Raw genomic sequence first — 15,609 nt, 5'->3', positions numbered from 1 at the left:
AAGTGCGCGTGTTGCCGAACGGAAAGAATCTGGCCGCTGGAAATATGTCGGCCGCCTCGCCCGCCGGTGGCGGCGTCCGGGGGCGGCCGGAAGCGACGGACGCGGGAAGGCCGGCCGTTGTCGGCAGGAAGCGGTGCCGCCTCCATCACGCGCCGGCGGTCGCCTAAACAATCCCCTGCATTAGCTGCCAGGTAATACGCAATTTGCATGACACTTTGCTGTTGAAATCATTACTTGGGGCGCCGCTGCGCGCGCTGATATGACGAGGAAATTATTAGTGTTTGGACGCGCGGCCCGAGGTCGGATGCAGGGTTAATAACGCTGTCAGGTTGGCTGCAGTGAGCGGGGCAGTACCGCGCGCCTGCTACGGCTGCTGTTGCTGCTGCTGCCGCCGCCGTAGGCAGTGGAGGGCGTTGCTAGCGCTCTACGATCGTTTTTTTGCTTTCTCCGCATCGTTTTGCAGTCTTCACATTCATAAAATACAGACGGAGGTAGCCAATCTGTGCTTTTTGATGACACAATAAAAAATAGTGTTTTTTAGTATTCCTGAAAGCGACAAAGTTTTTACTGTTATCTGTCAAAGTAAAGTCCGCAGCTCGTGGTCGTGCGGTAGCGTTCTCGCTCCCCACGCCCGGGTTCCCGGGTTCGATTCCCGGCGGGGTCAGGGATTTTCTCTGCCTCGTGATGACTGGGTGTTGTGTGCTGTCCTTAGGTTAGTTAGGTTTAAGTAGTTCTAAGTTCTAGGGGACTGATGACCATAGCTGTTAAGTCCCATAGTGCTCAGAACCATTTGAACCATATCTGTCAAAGTAAAGGACCAATTATACATGTGTAGTGTCTATTTTGTGGTACCTGCATGTCTGAAGGAACAGACACCATATCAATGTAATGTATGGGCTTGACGGCTTTCGCTGGTTCAGAGCAGATGCACGATAATGTCAGACCTCTTGCGAGAGTGCAGTAGGGCTGGGAGAGAAGAGGAATAATGGACCGGGTACTCTGCTCGGCACTGTGCAGAATATGGAGATTTATATTGGACAGAAGACATGTTCGGATAGCCGAAGTGGTCCAGGTGATCGTTCGTGTAAGACGGGAAATCCTGGTTCGAAACCTCAGTTCGGCACAGATTTTCACCTGTCTCCACGGCATACTTCAGTGCCCTAATGCAGAAAAAGTCGGAAATATCTTTCATCAAGTATAAAAAAGATTAACTCCCGTTTGTGACTAAATAATGCGTTAGTTGTAAAGAAGCGAAAGACAGTAGTTTGTGAATTGTCACTCCCGACTCTAGTCTCTCATTTCAAGGATACTATCGATAGCTTATTTCATTCAGATACTCGGAATTTATTTAGCTGGGGGTACAGTTTGCTTGAGGATAAATGGTGGAAAGGTTTCAACTATGGCGGTGTACCTAGTACCATCATGTGTCCTGTATGGCCTAGAAGACGTTGAAGATGACTGACGACCGGGGCGCCCTCCAACATCAAAAACGGAAGAAAATATCGAAAAATTAGGGTAACTGATTCTGTCTGACAGTCGGTTGAGTATTCGACTGATTGCTGAAACTGTAGGAGCTGACAAAGAATGGGTAAGGAAAGTTTTACACAACAACAACAACAACAACAACAAAGTGTGTGCGGAACTGATGCCGAAATTTCTCACGATCGAACAAAAAGAAACTGGCGAAAATGTTTGTACTTACACTTTGGATAACACTGAAAACGACCGTATTTTCTTGGAAAGAGTGACAACATGTGACGAATCTTGATCTCACTTATGATCTAGAAACTGGTCATTGGAAAGGCCCAGCTTCACCGGCAACGAAGGAAGCTCGAATGGGCAGATCAAGATTCAGAGCGATGATAACTGTTTTCTTCGATATTTATGGAACAGCGTATCTTCGTTAAGTACCTGAGGTCAAACTATTAATCAACGTTGCTCCCTTGAGGCTCTTGCTCGACTCCGTGAGAAAATAACACAAGAAACGACTCGAATCATGGAAGAACAAGTTATGGGTTCTGCGTCAAGACAATGAACCATCTGCATTGTCTGTTAAAAGGTTTCTAGCGAAGTACAGCATCCCAATGATCAACCGCCCATCTCATTCGCCTGACCTAGCACCAAGTGTCTTTTATCTGCTCACCAAGGTCAAATCTGCAAAAGGACAATAGTTCAGTACGATGAAGCAGTCAAGGAGAAAGCGGCAACATCAAGGACATCACAGAGGAAGACTTGTAGCACTGCTTCCATCACTGGAGAATACGTATGGAGCGTTGTAGGGATAAAGGAGGGGAGTATACTGAGTGTGACAATTACTAAATATGTATGTTTTTAAATAAAATGTTGTACTGTAGTAGTACCGTTATTTTATGGCCACATCTCGAGTAGACAAATAAGTGGTGGACCTGGAATCGAACAGAAACTTTGCCTTTCGTAGGCATTGCTCTTACCAACAAAGCAATTTTTTTTCTTGAGTCATCAGTCAATGGTTTGATGCGGCCCAACACGAATTCCTCTCCTATGCCAAACTCTTCATTTCAGAATAGCACTTACACCTATGTCCTCAATTATTTGCTGGATATATTCCAATCTCTATCTTCCTCTACAGTTTTTCGCCCTCTACAGCTCCCTCTAGCAAAATGGAAGTCACTTACTGCTGTCTTAACAGATGTCCTGCATCCTGTCCCTTCTCCTTGACAGTTTTTCCACATATTACTTTCCTATACAATTCTGCCCAGAACCTCCTCATTCCTTACCACATCTCAAATGCTTCGATATCTTCCGTTCCGATTTTCCCACAGTCTATATTTCACTGTCATGCAATGCTGTGCTCCAGACGTAAATTCTCACAAATGTCTTCCTCAAATTAAGGGCTACGTTTGATACTAATAGACTTCTCTTGCCCAGGAATGCCCTTTTTGCCAGTGATAGTTTGCTTTTGATGTCCTCCTTGTTCCGTCCGTAATTGGTTGTTTTGCTGCCTAGGAAGTAGAATTCCTTAACTTCATCCACTTCGTGATCATCAATACTGGTGTTATGTTTCTCGTCGTTCTCATTTCTGCCACTTCTTATTACTTTCGTCTTTCTTCGATTTACTCCAAGTGCATATTCTGTACTCTTTAGACTGTTCATTCCGTTAAGCGAATCATGCAATTCTTCACTTTCACTCAGGATATCAACGTCATCAGCGAATCGTATCATTTAAATCCTTTCATCTTGCATTTTAATTCCACTCCTGAATCATTCTTTTATTTCCATCACTGCTTCTTCGATGTAGAGATTGAACGGTAGGGGCGAAAGACTACATCCCTGTCTTACACCATTTTTAATCCGAGCACTTCGTTCTTGGCCATCCACTCTTATTATTCCCTCTTCGCTCTCGTACATATTGTATATTACCCGTCTCCATCTACAGTTTACCCCTATTTTTCTCACACTGTAGAATTCTTTTCACAAATCGACAAATCCTATGAACGTGTTTTCATTTTTCTTTAGTCTTGCTCCCTTCTCAACCGCGACGTCAGAATTGCCACTCTGGTACCTTTACCATTCCTAATGCCAAACTGATCGTCATCTAACATCTAATTTTCTTTTCCATTCTTCTGTATATTACTATTGTCAGTAACTTGGATGCATGAGCTGATTGTGCAATAATTCTCGCACTTGTCACCTCTTGCAGTCTTTGGAATTGCGGGGATGATACTTTCCCGAAAGTCATATCATACATTGTACGCATCCACTTGAACAGCGTTTTGTTGTCACTTTCCCCAATGATTTTAGAATTTCTGATGAAATGTTATCTATCCTTTCTGCCGTATTTGGTGTTAAATTCTCCAAAGCTATCTTAAATTCTGGTTCTAATACTGGATACATTATCTCTTCTAAATCGACTCCTCTTTTTTTCGTCTATCACATCAGACGGATCTTCCCCCTGACAGAGGCCTTCAAAGCACTCATTCCACATATCCGCTCTATCCTCTGTATTTAACAATGGAATTTCCGTTACGCTCTTAATTTTATCACCCTTGCTTTTAACTTCACCAAAGGTCGGTGTGACTTTCCCATATGCTGAGTCAGTCCTTTGACAATCATTACGTTTTTGATTTCTTCACATTTTTCATGCAGGAATTTCATGTTAGCTTCCCTGCACTTCATATTTATTTCTATCCTCAGTGATTTGTATTTCTGAATTCCTGAATTTTCCTGAACATTTTTGTACCTTCTTCTTTCTTCGATCAACTGAAGTATTTCTTCTGTTACACACGGTTTCTTCACAGGTATCTTCTTTGTACCTATGTTTTTGTTTTCAATTTAGAGATATGGTTCAAATGGCTGTAAGCACTATGGGACTTAATATCTGAGGTCATCGGTCCCCTAGACTTAGACTTACGTTAACCTGACTAACCTAAGGACATCACACACATCCATTCCCGAAGCAGGGTTCGAACCTGCGACCGTAGCATCCGCGTGGTTCCGGACTGAAGTGCCTAGAACCGCTCGGCCACCGCGGCCAGCAATTTAGAGATATCCATTCATCTTCATCTGTACTGCCTACTGAGCTATTGCTTATTGCTGTATCCATAGCTTTAGAGAACTTCAAGTGCGTCTATTCATTCCTTGGTACTTCAGTATCCCACTTCTTTTCTTATTGGTTTTTCCTGACTAATCTCTTGAACTTCAACCTACTCTTTATCACTGCTACATTGTGATCTAAGTCTCAGACCATGATGTAATCTAACTGAAATCTTTCCGTTTCACCCGACATTTTCCATGTTTATATCCTCCCCTTGTGATTCTTGAACAAGGTATTCTCTATTACTCCGTGAAATTTATTACAGGATTCATTTAGTCTTTTTCCTCTGTCATTCCTTGTCCCAAGCTCATATTCTCTTGTAACCTTTTCTTTTACTCCATCCCCTAAAACTGCATTTCAGTCTCCCATGATTATTACATTTTCATATCCTTTACTTATTGTATTACTCTTTCAGTATCCCCATATACTTTCTCTACCTCTTCATCTTCAGCTTGCGACGTCTACTTGTATATCTGAAATATCATTGTCGCTGTTTTTTTGCTGTCGATCCTGATAAGAACAACCCTATCACTAAACTGTTTGCAGTAAGACACTCTCTGGAAAAGGAAATTTGTGGTAAGGTCTTATAGGACCAAACTGCTGAGGTCATCGGTCCCTAAGCTTACGCACTACTTAATCTAACTTAAACTAACTTACGCAAAGGACAACACACACACACACACACACACACACACACCCATACCCGAGGGAGGACTCGAACCTCCAACGGGGAGCCGCGTGGACCGTGACAAGGCCCCTTAAACCGATCGGTTACCCCGCGCGGCACAGTCTCTACCCTACCTTCCTGTTCATAACGAATCCTACTCCCGCAATAGTGTTTTCTCTTGCTGTTGAAATTACTCTGTACTCATCTGCCAAGAAATCTTGTTACCTTTCCATTTCACTTCACTGACACTTACTATATCTAGATCGAGCCTTTGCATTTCAGGGGACTGATGGCCTCCTTCCAGCTTCAAGCTTCTCACATTTTAAGCCCCAACACGTAGGATGTTATCCTATCGTTGGTTAGTCAGTTTTTTTCTCATGGTCACCTCCACTTCGGCAGTCCCCTCCCGCAGATCCGAGTGGGAGACTATTACTGACTCTTTTGCCAATGGATAGATCATTACAGCACTTCTTCAATTACAGGCCCCATGTTCTGTGGATACACATTATGTGTATTTAATGCAGGTATTTCCATTGCCTTCTGCGTCCTCATTCCGTTGATCTTTGCTGATTCTTTCATCTTAAGGGGCAGTTTCCCACCCCAAGGACAAGAGAGTGTCCTGAACCCCTGTCCGCTCCTCCGCCCTCTTCGACAAGGCCGTGGGAAGGATGAAGATGGGTTCTAATGTTGAAAGTCTTTGGCCACCAGTGCTGATTATTAATCAAAATTTAAGCGGTGGCCGGTTTTTATCCGGTGAGGAAAGACGTTTCCATACTTAATGAAAGACTCTGCCCCTAGACCACGTTTCCATGATACGATTTATGCGGTATGTAATTTTCTTTTTCAAACATACTTTTACTTTGCTTGACTTTATGTATTGTAACTTTTAATTACAGCACAATACACTCTGTTTACGGTGGTGCTTTACAATGGACTCAAGTCCGAAACTGAACTCTATTTAAATAAAAAAATACTTCTCTGCAAGTCTGTTTAGTTACCAGCCAATTTATTTTGTGCGCCCTGCTCACGTTATAACACAAGATAAAGTACTGTAGTTACGATACAGACTAACTATGCGGTGTATCTACAACATCAGTACTGTAGCAATACTAACCCAAAAATTTAGTTATGTACTCGAGCCAGGAAGGACTAGCAAATAGAGAGACAGGCTAGACGTTTTACCAACCCCCTATTGGTCGCATCTCACCTGTGAGAACATCTGTATTGTGTGTGTCTGTGTGCGTGCGTGAGTGTGTGTTCACGCGTCTGTGCGTTGAATATGGTTTTCGGAGAAAGAGATGGGACATCTAGTGGGCAGTTCTCAAATTTCAAAACTATCTCTGAGTATTTCTGTCTTACCTAGGGTACCAGCAATCGTCTCTACACATATGTTTCAGCCTTTAAATCAACGTATGAGTTAGTATATGAGAGGCGAATTCCTGAACACAAAATCTGTGAGATGGATAGCATCTGACGATGACTTTGGACAAAATAAAATAAAAAAAGCATGTACTTAACACCCCTTTTCAAGATAACACTTGGATCAGTCGTACCCAATTCGGTATATTATCCTATTGATGGGCAGACAAATAAGTCGAAAAGTTGGAAATCCTGGGTTATGTTTCTGACTGCTGATTTCATAAAGATAGTTGGCAACCAACAACAGGCGGGTACTGGCACAAACATACGCCCTTCTTCTTTAAAATAAGACCAAGACAGCTGCGTCATCTTAAAAATTAACCGCGTTGTTGACGTGTAAGATTACTTCTACGAAACCGTGATTTATTGGGGCATAAATGGCATACCGCAATTAGCATAAATTTTAAACATTTATCAGTTCAAAATGGTTTTATAGAAAAGACAATATAACGTTTTTAGAGCGACGTCAAATAAGCTTTCCCTTCAACTTAAGCGAAAGTTAATATTTAATCTCACACGTGAGCTACACCCAAATGTGTTAGGATATTTATATGTGTGTTGCTCCCGGCCGACCTTTAACGTTCAAAAGAATGAAGGATTGTATTGCTAACGAAAGATAACGTGTTAAAACAGGGATCATTTACTATTATCAATTAGCAAAATTTAAAAAAAGGGGACTGTATTTACGAGTACCATATTTATGCTTCTGCCTCGACATGTCTTTCATAAAACTTTTAAAACAATCACTGATAGTACACTTAGGATATTGATTAGCTAGGTGAAAGAGAATTAAGTATTGGCACTGAGAACTGCGTGAGTAGCTCGTATCAATAAACGATCAACTGTCAATATGCGACTTGTGTACCGTGCAAACAACTCGTAACAAGTTCGTGGAGAACGAAATCTCATCAGTCATATGCACAGGGCAAGACGCTACAGGGATTCCCCCAGTACAGGGAACTGACCCCTGGCTGTCGGCGCTCCTTCTTTCTTTATAGGAACATGAGGAAGTCCCTTCCCAAGTACCTACTGTTGTCGAAGTGGTTCGAACGTGCAGACGTTTTACATTTTGATTCCAACACTCAGATATACATCTCGTTGTTGTGAGTTACAAAAATAATTTTGACGTGCAGACAAGCACACATATTTTTGAGTCCGACTGTAATGACTTGGCTGAACTGCAGCTGGTTCCACCAGCGTGCGGGGCACGCCTTGCACGGGCGGATACCAGCGGCCATGATTGTTTGCTGTATTTGTGATACCTGTTCACTTGCTCTCTTGTTCACGTGCTCTCTCTCTCTCTCTCTCTCTGACACACACACACAAACACACACACACACTCACGTGAGCGTGCGTGTGCACATTAAAAACATTCTTGAGCATGTAAATATTGTGAGAGATGAAATTAATGGTGATTTATATCGTCGTTTATTGCAGACATTAGTTACCATTGATGTTGTAATTTTTAATACCCCTCACGAACCATGGACCTTGCTGATGTAGATTGCATGTGTCTAGAATAGACATAGTCGTACAGAAGGTGCAACCACAATGGTTGGATATCTGTGAAGAGGTCAGACTAACCCATGGTTTCTGAAGAGGAGATACACTGGAGTACACTCTTTCAAAATTTGGATGTAGCAGGGGTAAAATGCAGTGAGGGAATGGTTGTTTACAACTTATACCAAAATCAGACTCCTTGTGTAAGAGTCGAAGGAGATGAGATGGAAGGAGTTGATGAGGGGGAGTGAGACCGAATTGCACCCTATCACCGAAGTTATTCAGAGCGTACATTGAGCCAGCAGAAAAGGAAAAAAGAAAAATTTGGAGAAGAAATTAAGGTTCACGAAAAAATAAACTAAAAGATTGAGGTTTGCTGATGACACTGTAATTCTGTTAGAAACAGCAAAGGTTATGGAAGGCAAGAACACAACTGATAAGATGAACATCAAGAAAAGTAAAACAACGGTAGTGGAACTTAGTTGAATTAAATTGGGCGATTCTGAGAGAATTATATGAGGAAATAAGACATTAATAGTAATATATAAGTTTTACTTTCAGGGCAGCATAATAATGGCTGGTGGGTGAAGTGGAGAGGATATGAAATGCAGGCTGGCAAGAGCAAGAAAAGAATTTCTGAAAAACAGGGCTTCGTTAACATCAATTATCAACTTTAATCATTTCTGAAATTATTCGTATGGACTTAGCATTGCATGAAAGTGAAACCTGCATGATAAGGAGTTCTGACAGGAAGGGAATAGAAAGTTCCGAAAAGCTGTGTTACATTGGAATGGAGGAGATTAGATTGGCAGACCGAATAACATATAAGGAGGTACTGAATGGGATTCTCGAAAACGGAAATGTATGCACGGGATAGACTGTCATGATGTCTTCGGACTAAAGACCACAAAAACTCCAACAACAACTGTTTTAATATTATTTGTTTGCATTTTACAAATTGCTAAGGTTTCATGATATATTTTTAACAATTTTACCGTCTTTTGGGGCCACAGTGAAGTAGCACTGTGATGGCAACAGCGACAGTGAGACGTTTGTTGCTTTTCGCCACTAGCGCTACGTATCGAACCTATTGCGGCGTAGTGGTCCATCTACGACCACCTGCATGCATTCCAATAACGTCTCCACCTTCAGCGGCCTTTTTTAATCGCGAGATGACACTTTTGGTCTCACCCATTATTGTGGCCAAAGTAGTGACATTTCGATCGGCTTCGAGCCGTCCAACTGCTCGTTCACCATCGTAAGCATTCAGATGACGTCTTGCAGCCATGTTGCCGTACCACACACAATATCTCACTAACTGGTTCTACACCAAACTTGGTCAGACACCAGACCACATGAAATGTCAAATGCATACAGAGCGTTCGGATGCAGGCTTCATTCTGCCCTCTGCATTTCCCTTTACTAACGTTGGTCGGGTGCTCGTAGTATTGTCAGTTGTTCTGCAGTGATTGTTGGTTCTTCCTTAGCAAGCGTCAATTGTTCCTTAGCAATTTTCAAGCAGTCTAAAATGTGTCTGCACTTTAACTGTTTTACTTTAAAAAGTTTTAAGACACAAGGAGTACAAATATTTTCAGTCCATACTAATATCATAAATGCGAAAGTATCGCTGTCTGTTACGCTTTCACGACTATGCTGCTTAACTTATTTTCATTAAATTTGGTACGGAGGAATAAAGTAACCTACTTTAGAAAGTGTCTTGTACAAATTACTTACGAATTTGAAAAATATAACGCTAAATATTGAACCATTATTGTTCTTTGAAAAAGCTATTTACTTTCTGATTTTCGAACTTAATAATATTTGTGATAATGTCCTATGTAAAGCGATTCAGCCTAATGAATACAATGTTTATACAGTCCTCAATGTATTTAATTGATACTTCCATACTAATATGTCACAAGCCCATCGCATTTAGTCACTGAGAGTCGCACATCTCTTAAATCTTCTGAGATGATTGAAGTCTCAATGATATCGTCATTTAAATGCTGTACAATAAACACAGAGACGCCATTACATATAGGACGTGGGGGGCTTTTAGTGGGGCTGCATTTTATTGTGATACACGACCTCAGTTACTGTAACAGACATGTGAGGGCAGCTGACGTTATTGAATCTACAAATACTTCTGTTTCAGGGCGATTACTGCAGCGTATACGCAAACTAGGGCGACTGCGGTGTGGGTATATAATCACATACATGCGAGCAAGGGGAACTGAAAATTTTTGATCGCCTCTTATATCAAACATACACTTCACCGAACTACAAACTATTTATTTCCTTTTCCCATCGATTTAATGCTGTTTAACAATTTTAGAAACCCCACATTTTATTTTAGTGCCATCACCATCACTCACACTGAGACAGGACAAGTTACTCTCTCACCTATTTTTCGCATACAGAAAATTATTAAAGATTTAATTACAATCTGGCGCACTTTGAGCGAGACTCTAGAAAGTTAACGGCCTGACCAGACGTTGTTGGAGCCTGGTAGGGCGCTAAAAACATGTGGTATTTTTATGATTCTTAGCTCGTAGAAATGGCATGTTGGGAGTTGAAAGCAATTGGTGGTGAGCCCATCCCTTAGTAAATCTTGCCGAACAGGTCCACAGCCATACAGGGTAGACAGGTCTGCAGCAGAACAATGCCTCGCTACCTGCTGTGGCATCAGCAGAAGTCTGGCCTGAGGCGACAGTCAGAAGGAACACGTCTATACAGTGGACTCATAAACTGGGCATTGTGTGCAGAGCCACATGTAATAAAAATTCACCTGTTTTCGTTTTCGCCGAAAGTGCAAAAAGGCCAGTGAACCACTTCCCCTGGCCGCCTCGGTTGTATAAGAAAAATCCGGTATCTGAAAAACGTTTGGACACAAAATCTTTATTACAACTCATAGCTAGGACTAACAAGCTCCAAGGCACCACACAGATAAAGATCTTTGAGACTGTATCTGTTCACCCATTGCCATGCAAAGAGACGTGATTTTTGAAAATATCGTCTTCCCCCTCTGTGAAAACTTAAAAAAGCCAGTAATTGGAGGTTTTTTTCCAGAGACACAGGTTTCTTAACTCTTGCCCTGGTTCGACAGCTCGACATGAGTTTGTGCTGTTAGGGGGAGGGGCGATTTAGCGCCTCTAGAGCCTTGTGATTGGCTCAAGAAAGGACGAAGGCAGTGTCATTCGTGCATTTTACGGGTAAACGGATTTTTTTTCTGGAGAGGAGTGAGGCACTTGGATGTCGGACTTTGGTCCGATAAGCACTTCTGGTTGAAGCTCTGGCATGTGTGGTTGGTACTTGGGACCTGTCCTGAAACTGACTCCACTTGCGAGTAGTTTAGACTGGGGTGAAGTTCTTACTGTACCGACAGTGTGACTTCAAACGTCTCGGACTACTCGTTTGTCGAGGGCACACTTATTCGTTTTTGGTTTAGCAGCCTTGACGTCTGGTATCCTTGTGTGCTCTGTTCTATAAGTGAGCCAAATTGGTCCTTGGTACGACCAGTGAACGGGTGTGTCACACATTGAAATCTACCGTGATTTAAGGGTAAATTGCTAGACCGTGAGATTGCATTTCTTTCGTGGCCACGATCGATTCACAGGTGTCGCCTCCACGTCTCACCTCCGCCTCACACATCCCGCCAGCTGCAAGTCACGTGGCCGCACGAAGTACACAGGGTAATGGTCTGCCGCTCTGGCGTTCTCAGGGCATACAGATCTCAACTGCCACTTGCTCTCAACTGCACCTATGTAGAGAAATTTCTGTAGATTTGATCAATCGAAGTCTGCTCAGCTTGCATTATCCATATATTTAGGGCCAGAGTACTTGACTCACTCCACTAGTTAAACTGTCTCTGCCATCCAGGATCCTTGTCCAATGTAGTCTTAAATCACCTATTTGTTGTTTATAGTATTCAATCAATAACTTGTTTAGCATAATTTATGTCTGTTTTGGGAAAATAAATGCTGTTAGTGCACTAACCTTTGCCTACATTCTCAATCATTTGAATAGTCTCACCGGGGTTACCTTTCAACACAACAAAACTACTGATATGCTTCACAGCTTAAGGCCTTGTGGTCCAGTCGACATGTCACCTCCAATATTCAAGCCTGACACAGAATCTGCACTGCATTATGTGTAGTAGTATTTTAGTATTTCATTACAGCAAGTTACATGATGAAGAAATCCCACCACTATTCTGCAGTTTTTTTCTATTAACAGGCTTTTCAGCACCCACCACTAAATCACTTTATAGGAGTGGCCCACCGAAACACTGGAGCAGAATTTGGTGAAATGTTCATGAAAAATTGCTATCGTGAGATGTCAAATACGAGTTATTGTGACTGGAAGGTTCCAACTAGAGTTAAGTCCCATTGCATCAATCTAACACCAAATCCTCTCTGCAGAAAGTATCAGTTACAGGATATCTTCGCGCATAGATTCATCTGTTCAGCTCAAAATGTAATTTGGTTGTGGACAAGGGAGAAATTGACTTTTAATTACCAGAAAGAGCCCTAACACCATCGATATTAACCTCAATCTCCAACAGGACTGGTGCATGTTCTCGGGGGCAAAACTCCGGTCATAAACTTGGTACGTGGCTCACTTCACTCGCTACTCGATTGTCACAGCTGCTTCGGACATACACATCAAAAGAATTTCGCATCAGCCCAGATCCCAGAACTCCTGAAGATAAAAGCTGACTGTGGATATTGTATCACAGACACAGTCCCTCAGACTGTTCAGAGATGTCACTAAACTCGCCCAAAGATGTAAACAACTATGCATGAGGGGTTCCGACAGTTATTCTACCAGGAGGTACACAGATCGTGTTGTCTGTAGTTCAACCATGCCTACGGTCAGTACCGCGATCCGATCGCGTCCACATTGTTACTTTGTGCCAGGAAGGGCTCTCAACAAGGGAAGTGTCCAAGCGTCTCAGAGTGAACCAAAGCGATGTTGTTCGGACATGGAGGAGATACAGAGACACAGGAAATGCCGATGGCGTGCCTCGCTCAGGCCGCCCAAGGGCTACTACTGGAGTGGATGTCCGCTACCTACGTATTATGGCTCGGATGAACACTGACAGCAACGCCACCATGTTGAATAATGCATTTCGTGCAGCCACAGGACGTTGTGTTACGACTCAAACTGAGCGCAATAGGCTGCAACTTCACTCCCGACGTCCACGGCGAGGCGCCCAACAACATGCCGAATGGACCGCTAAGGATTGGCATCACGTTCTCTTCACCGATGAGTGTAGCAGTGTCGCATATGCCTTCAACCAGACAATCATCGGAGACGTCTTTGGAGGCAACCCGGTCAGGCTGGACGCCTTAGACACACTATCCAGCGAGGGCAGCAAGGTGGTGGTTCCCTGCTGTTTTGGGGTGGCATTATGTGGTGCCGATGTACACCGCTGGTGGTCATGGAAGGCGCCGTAACGACTGTACGATAGTTGAATGCCATCCTCCGACCGATAGAGTAACCATATCGGCAGCATATTGGCGAGGCATTCGTCTTCATAGACTACAATTCGCGCCCCCACAGTGCGCATCTTGTGAACGACTTCCTTCAGGATAATGACATCGCTCGACTAGAACCCTGTCGAACATGCCTGGGATAGATTGAAAAGGGTCTACGCCGAATCGCCATTGAGGAGTAGGACAATCTGGACCAACACTGCCTTGATGAGCTTGTGGGTAATACGCCACGACGAATACAAACATGCATCAATGGAAGACGTGCTGCTGGGTATTAGAGGCACCCGTCTGTACAGCAATCTGGACCACCACCTCTGAAGGTCTGGCTGTGTGGTGGTACAACATGCAATGTGTAGTTTTCATGAGCAATAGACAGGGCGGAAACGATGTTTATGTTGATCTCTATTCCAATTTTTTTGCACAGGTTACGGAACTCTCGGAACCGAGGTGATGCCAAACTTTGTTTGGTGTGTGTATTAGACTTCCAATCTCATCTACGGCGGCAACATTATATCAGGCGACACAGTTGCGGCGGAAAATATGGAGAGTGGTTCCAAAAGTTTTAATCATCTCTACTGATTTACATTGACTAAGTATACAAGTTAGATTTCAATTGGACGTACAATAATTTACTCATTCAAAAATCGCTCATCATAACAAAACTTCTAATATGCGAGCCCCAGCCGTGGGTAAAAACTACACTACTGGCCATTAAAATTGCTACACCAAGAAGAAATGCAGATGATAAACGGGTATTCATTGGACGAATACATTATACTAGAACTGACATGTAATTACATTTTCACGCCGGCCGGAGTGGCCGAGCGGTTCTAGGCGCTACAGTCTGGAACCATGCGACCGCTGCGGTCGCAGGTTCGAATCCTGCCCGGGCATGGATGTGTGTGATGTCCTTAGGTTAGTTAGGTTTAAGTAGTTCTAAGTTCTAGGGGACTGATGACCACAGCAGTTAAGTCCCATAGTGCTCAGAGCCAGCCCATTACATTTTCACGCAGTTTGGGTACATAGATTCTGAGAAATCAGTACCCAGAACAGCCACCTGTGGCCATAATAACGGCCTTGATACGCCTGGGCACTGAGTCAAACAGAGCTTGGATGGCGTGTACAGGTACAGCTGCCCATGCAGCTTCAACACGATACCACAGTTCATCAAGAGTAGTGACTGGCGTATTGTGACGAGCCAGTTGCTCGGCCACCATTGACCAGACATTTTCAATTGGTGAGAGATCTGGAGAATATGCTGGCCAGGGCAGCAGTGGAACATTTTCTGTATCCAGAAAGGCCCGTACAACAACTGCAACATGCGATTGTGCGTTATCCTGTTGAAATGTAGGGTTTTGCAGGGATCGAATGAAGGGTAGAGCCGCGGGTCATAACACATCTGAAATGTAACGTCCACTGTTCGAAGTGCCGTCAATGCGAACAAGAGGTGACCGAGACGTGTAACCAATGGCACCCCATACCACGACGCCGGTTGATACGCCAGTATGGCGATGAGGAATACACGCTTCCAATGTGCGTTCACCGCGATGTCGCCAAACACAGATGCGACCATCGTGATAATGTAAACAGAACCTGGATTTATCCGAAAAAATGACGTTTTGCCATTCGTGCACCCAGGTTCGTCGTTGAGTACACCACCGCAGGCGCTCCTGTCTGTGATGCAGCGTCGAGGGTAACCGCAGCCATGGTCTCCGAGCTGATAGTCCATGCTGCTGCAAACGTCGTCAAACTGTTCGTGCAGATGGTTGTTGTCTTGCAATCGTCCCCATCTGTTGACTCAAGGACAGAGACGTGGCTGCACGATCCGTTACAGCCATGCGGATAAGATGCCTGTCATCTCGACTGCTAGTGATACGAGGCCGCTGGGATCCAGCACGGCGTTCCGTGTTACCATCCTGAGCCCACCGATTCCATATTCTGCTAACAGTCAT

This window comes from Schistocerca nitens, chromosome 1 (genome assembly GCF_023898315.1).
Source record: "Schistocerca nitens isolate TAMUIC-IGC-003100 chromosome 1, iqSchNite1.1, whole genome shotgun sequence".
Classification (NCBI taxonomy): Eukaryota; Metazoa; Arthropoda; class Insecta; order Orthoptera; family Acrididae; genus Schistocerca; species Schistocerca nitens.
Note: the sequence above shows the minus strand (reverse complement) of the source record.